Raw genomic sequence first — 6,998 nt, 5'->3', positions numbered from 1 at the left:
GTTGGAAGAAAATTATACACTCTTTGAAAATGGCTAGTAAAGCAGACAATCAAATAACCTAATATTGAAAATAAGATAGGATGATTTACAAAGAATAAACCCATTTTTTTTTTTTTTTTTGTTTTTTTGTTTTTTTGTTTTTTTTTTTTTTTTGCTTGGCTGCAAAATTGTTTTTACATAATCAAATACCTCCAATAAACTTTGAAAATGTAACATTTTTTTTTCAAAGTTTATTTATTTTTTTATTTTTTATGAGGTAAATCTATTACATTAATAATTATAGTAGAGATATTAATACTCTACATCTTTACAATCAAACTTCAAACAACTTTGCAGCCAATTTTCATTTTTTTTTTCTTTTTTTTTTCAAAATGGGTTTAATCTAGTAATCAACCATTTCTTAATAATCAATAAAAGCTTATAAGTTGTTTTCTCAATTCTTACCCCTCACTCACAAAATTTATGTGAGTAACTATTGCACTTTTACAAATTAATTCCCTCAATTATACATGTTATTATTTATTCAATCAATATCACTTTAATTATATACTCATAAAAGTTTTAAAAAATATGTATTTGAAAACACACAATTATATATTATTTATAACTTATATCCCATCAATTATATATTTTTTATTAAATTGATAAAAAGAATAATAAATAAACATCTATACAAAAAGACTTCATTTTCTTAGTAGTTTGCAATTTAAATATATACGGAATATTAAAATCTAATCTATTGTGATAAAATGATAAATAAAAACTAATGCGTGTCAGGAGTTTTTGACTCCTTACTCTGCCATTGAAAAAGAAAAATAAATATTATTATAGAAATATATATATTTTTTTTAAATTTTAAATTTTTTTTTTTTTTTTAGAGATAAACCCTCCCCCAAACCTGAATATGACATTGTTTTTAATTTTTTTTTTTTTTTTTTTTTTACAAGAAAAATAAAGAGTACATGATGAAAGAGATATCACCTGGAATTTATTGAAGATGAGGAACAAACACAAACCATTTCGTAACATGTTGAATCAATGATGACTTCAACGTCTTCTTATGAGTTGAGGGTTGGCTTCCCATCCAATTTTCTTATAAATTGGCAAATAGGGTCTTTTTTAGTCAGATTCCCAAGACCATTACCATGACGCTGCGCTTGGAATAGTTTCCATAAACGGAGAAGTTGACCTTGTACATATCCACTAGAATGCGTCTCAAGAGTCAATGAGATATCATCCAATGACTCTTTACTCAGCCCATTCTTAATGAAATCAATTTTATCTTCTCTATTTGTGGAAACACATCCCAAAGATCTGCATCGTTTGTTACAAGTCCATCTGGCACATTTATGACAAACATCTAACCCTTTTGCCCTCCTTTTCTTCGCATAGGTGCTTTTTCCTAGTCCGGACATATTTCGAACATATAAGAATTTTGGAACTTCGCCACCTATTCGAACCTTGGCTTCAATTATAAGACGAATATCCTCCGGAATTCCTTTTTGCATAAGAATTCTCAATCTTTCACGTCTGCATTCATAAATCATTCTTCGAACTTTTTTAGAAACAGAAGAACAAATATATTTTCCATGTTCTTTGATAGCTTCTTCCATTTTGAAAATAAAGAAATATATTTTTTTTTTTGATCAGTTATTGTGGGAAACCAATTTAACCGACTGTAAGAGCCACGGAGTACCGTTATCCGCCACTTAACCGGGAAGTGTCCTAATTTCTGCAAAAATAAAATAAAAATATAAGTAACAATTAAGTTGGATCATATAAAGGCATAAACTCTTCATTAAGAACTTCATTTTCTATAAACGGTTTAAGTCTTTGCCCATTAACTTTAAATACATTATTATTTTTAGGATTTTCAACATCAACAGCACCATTAGGATAGACAAATTTAACAATAAATGGTCCAGACCATCGCGATCTAAGTTTTCCTGGAAACAAATGCAAGCGAGAATTATAAAGTAAAACTTTTTGTCCGATTTCAAAAGATTTTCTCATAATATTTTTATCATGAAATGCTTTTGTTTTATCTTTATAAATCTTTGCATTTTCATATGCATCATTTCTTAATTCTTCTAGTTCATTTAATTGCAATTTTCTTGATTTAGATGCATCATCTAAATTAGTATTAAACGCTTTAATTGCCCAATAAGCTTTATGTTCAATTTCAACAGGTAAATGACAATGCTTTCCAAAAACTAATCTGTATGGTGACATCCCCATTGATGTTTTAAATGCAGTTCTATATGCCCATAATGCATCACTTAATCTTAAAGACCAATCTTTTCGATTTGGATTGACTGTTTTTTCCAAAATTTGTTTTATTTCTTTATTTGCAAGTTCAACCTGACCATTCGTTTGAGGGTGATATGGAGTAGAGACTTTATGTGTAATACCATATTTTCTTAACAACGAAGAAAATGATTTATTTATAAAATGACTTCCCCCATCACTTATTATAGCTCTAGGTATTCCAAATCGACTAAAAATATTTTCTTTCAAAAATTTTATCACAACTTTATGATCATTAGTTCTACATGCAATTGCTTCAATCCATTTTGAAACATAATCGACAGCTACTAAAATATAAGTGAATCCAAAAGATAATGGAAATGGACCCATAAAATCTATTCCCCAACTGTCAAATATTTCAATAATCATGATTGGATTTAAAGGCATCATGTTTCGTTTTGAAATTGAACCCATTTTCTGACAATTTTCACAAGATTTGCAAAATGAATGTGTATCTTTGAATAAAGAAGGCCAATAAAATCCACATTGAAAGATTTTTGCAGCTGTTTTCTTTGACGAAAAATGACCTCCACATGCCTCAGAATGACAAAATTTAATGACACTACTTACCTCATTGTCGGGTATGCATCGTCGAAAAATTTGATCAGGACAATACTTAAACAAATAAGGATCATCCCAATAAAATTTTTTGACCTCTTTCAAGAATTTATTTTTATCTTGTGAACTCCAATGAGAAGGCATTTTATTTGTCACAAGAAAATTTACAATATTAGCAAACCAAGGCATAGTAGTAGCATAAAATAGTTGATCATCCGGAAAATTTTCATTTATTGGTATTTCATTTTGAGATGATTTAGAAATTATTCTTGATAAATGATCGGCTACTACATTTTCTTTTCCTTTTTTATCTTTTATTACAAGATCAAATTCTTGTAACAACAAAATCCATCTTATTAATCTCGGCTTAGCATCTTGTTTATTTGATAAATATTTTATGGCAGAATGATCAGTGTAAACAATAGTAGTAGAACCAATTAAATATGATCGAAATTTATCTAATGCAAACACTACTGAAAGTAATTCTTTTTCAGTTGTTGAATAATTGATTTGAGCACTATTTAAGGTTCTACTTGCATAATAGATCACATAAGGTTTACCTTCTTTTCTTTGTCCTAACACGGCTCCTACAGCATAATCACTTGCATCACACATTAATTCAAATGGTAAAGACCAATCAGGAGGTTGTAAAATAGGTGATGTAGTTAAAAGATTAATTATTTTTTTAAAAGCAGTTTCACATTCTTGAGTCCATTCAAATTGTGCATCTTTTGTTAAAAGATTTGAAATTGGTTTTGATATTATGCTAAAATTTTTTATAAATCTTCTATAAAATCCCGCATGACCCAAAAATGATCGAATTTCTTTGATCGTGTTTGGTGATGGTAGATTAGCAATAACATCAACCTTAGCTTTATCAACTTCAATTCCTTTTTCAGATATGACATGCCCTAACACAATTCCGGATTTAACCATGTAGTGACATTTTTCCCAATTTAAAACAAGATTTTTTTCTTCACATCTTTTTAAAACTTCTTCCAAATTTTTAAGACAGTTTTCAAATGAGTTTCCAAAAACAGTTATATCATCCATAAAAACTTCCACAAATTCTTCAATCATGTCACTAAAAATACTTAGCATGCATCTTTGAAAAGTAGCCGGGGCATTACATAAACCAAATGGCATTCTTTTAAAAGCAAAAGTTCCGAACGGACAAGTGAAAGTAGTTTTTTCTTGATCTTCTAATGATATTGGTATTTGATAATACCCCGAATACCCATCAAGAAAACAATAATAAGGATTACCTGCCACTTTCTCTAAAATTTGATCTAAAAATGGTAACGGAAAGTGATCTTTTCTAGTTGCATCATTTAATTTTCTATAATCAATGCACATACGCCAACTAGATGGAATCCTAGCTTGTAATAATTCTCCCTTTTCATTTTTTATAACAGTGATGCCTGATTTTTTTGGTACTACTTGTGTTGGACTTACCCATTTACTATCCGAGATTGGATAAATAATTCCGGCATCTAATAGTTTTAAAACTTCATTTTTAACAACTTCTTTCATGTGTGGATTTAATCTTCTTTGTGGTTGTTGATATGTTTTAGCATTTTCTTCCAAGTGAATTCTATGTGTGCAGATTAAAGGATTTATACCTTTTATATCTTGCAAAGTCCATCCAATTGCATTTTTGTGTTTTTTAAGTAGTGTTATTACATCTTCTTCTTGTTTTGGTAAGAGGGTAGAAGATATTACAATAGGATATGTTTGATTTTCACCAAGAAAAGCATATTTTAGTTCTATTGGCAAGGGTTTTAATTCAAGTTTTGGATGATCATTTTCTTTTACTTCTTCAAGTTCATTAATTTCTTCAAATAACTTTGATTTAAAAACATTTTTTGAATCAAAACTTTCCACTAAACAAACTTCATATTGTTGATTTAAATTTTCTTGGTGTATATTTTCTTCCACAATTGTTTCTATTGCATTATCATCTTCATCTTCATTAATACTTGGTTGTTTACATAAATTGAACACATTAAGTTCTAAAGTCATATTTCCAAAAGACAATTTCATTATTCCATTTCGACAATTAATTAAAGCATTTGAAGTTGCTAGAAATGGACGTCCCAATATTACTGGAATTTCGTTATGTACTTCTATTGGTTGTGTATCCAAGACAATAAAATCCACAGGATATATGAATTTATCGACTTGAACTAACACATCTTCTACGATACCTCTAGGTATTTTGATTGACCTATCGGCTAGTAAAAGAGTAACAGATGTAGGTTTTAAATCTCCCAACTTAAGCTTTTCATAAACTGAATAAGGAATTAAATTCACACTTGCTCCCAAATCTAACAAAGCTTTTTTAATTTTATTTTTTCCAATAATACATGAAATTGTTGGACAACCGGGATCTTTATATTTCAAAGTAGAATTATTTTGAATAATAGAACTTACTTGCTCCGTTAAGAATGCTTTCTTCTTTACATGCAATTGTCTTTTTACAGTACATAAATCTTTTAAAAACTTTGCATAAGAAGGCACTTGTTTAATAGCATCTAATAATGGAATATTTATTTTTACTTGTTTAAAAACTTCATAAATATCAGAATCATTTTTTTGTTTTTTATTATTAACTAATGCATGAGGGAAAGGAACATGCTTATTTGACTCACATATTATTTCAGATAATTTATCATCAACTTTCTTAATCTTAGGACTCAAAGTATCATCTTTCTCGAAAGTATCAAGATTTTCATCCTTACTCTTTGAGTTTGACTGATATTTGTTTTCATCACTATATGGATCATTAACTATTTTACCACTTCTAAGAGTAATAACAGATTTTACTTGATCAAATTTTTCTTGATTTTGATTTTTAGGATTAGGTTGTGGTTGAGATGGAAATTTTCCTTTTTCATGAATATTAAGTGCAGATGCAAATTTTGCAAGAGTTTCTTTCAAATCATTCATAGATTGAATGTTTTGAATATTGATAGACTCTTGCTTTTGAATGTATGCATGAATTTCATCTTCAAAAATTTTTCTTGGAGGTGGGATATAAGGAGCATAACCTTGATGATTTTGGTTATTTTGAAAAGGTTGTTGTGAAGGTTGTGCATTATTATCGTTCCTCCAACTAAAATTGGGATGATTTCTCCAACCAGGATTGTATGTTTGTGAAAAAGGATCTAATGTTGGTTTTTTAAAATTGTTAACATAATTGGCTTGTTCATGGAGACATTCTTTAAATGAAGGCAAAGTAGGACAATTTTTTGTAAGATGATCATGTGTGTCACATATATGACAAACAATTTCTTGAACACTTTTTAATTGATCACTCTTTTTCATTTCTAATGACTCGATTTTTCTTGCTAAAGATGCAAGTTTAGCTTGAACATCTACATCATCTTTAAGATGATAAATACCACCCCCATTTGTTGAATTATTGGTTTTACTTGGTGGTTCAATTGAGCCTATATTATCCCAATTTTGAGCATTTTCTGCTAATGACTCCAAATATTCCATAGCTTCATTTGGGTTTTTATCTTCAAAAGTTCCATTACACATGAATTCTATCATTTGCCTATCTTTAGGTATTAAACCTTCATAAAAGTGAGAAACTATTCTCCATATTTCAAAACCATGATGTGGGCATGTATTAAGTAACTCTTTATATCTATCCCAACATTGATAAAATGTTTCCCCTTGTTTTTGAGAAAAAGTTGTAATTTGTCTTTTAAAAGAGTTTGTTCTATGGGAAGGAAAAAACTTTTTTATAAATTGTTGTTGCATTTCTTCCCATGATCTTATTGAACTTGATCTCAAATTTTGCAACCATGTTTTAGCTTTATCTTTTAAGGAAAAAGGGAAAAGCTTTAATCGAACAGTATCCATGCTACAATTTTGATCATTATAAGTGTTGCAAACCTCCTCAAATTCTCTTAAATGCAAATATGGATTTTCAGAATCTAAGCCATGAAAATTTGGTAAAAGTTGAATGACTTGTGGCTTAAAATTGAAATTAGATGCATCAGGAGGAAAAACTAAACAAGATGGTGTACTAGTTCTTATTGGATTCATATGGTGCCTAAGTGTTCTTGGTTGTTCATAATCTTGATGATGATTATTATTATTATTATCATCTTGATTATTAG

At 28.9% G+C, this 6,998-nt stretch overlaps 1 non-coding gene across 1 annotated transcript; it reads left to right on the top strand.

Annotated features, from left to right (window-relative positions):
* Positions 1 to 6,481: 6,481 nt before the first annotated feature.
* LOC140876846 (small nucleolar RNA R71) lies at positions 6,482 to 6,592 on the top strand. Its single transcript, XR_012149078.1, has one exon. It is a non-coding gene; the product is annotated as a small nucleolar RNA R71 (small nucleolar RNA).
* Positions 6,593 to 6,998: the final 406 nt, after the last annotated feature.

Source organism: Henckelia pumila, chromosome 1 (assembly GCF_033568475.1).
Source record: "Henckelia pumila isolate YLH828 chromosome 1, ASM3356847v2, whole genome shotgun sequence".
Taxonomy (NCBI): Eukaryota; Viridiplantae; Streptophyta; class Magnoliopsida; order Lamiales; family Gesneriaceae; genus Henckelia; species Henckelia pumila.
Note: the sequence above shows the minus strand (reverse complement) of the source record. Positions and strands in the feature narration are given on the sequence as shown.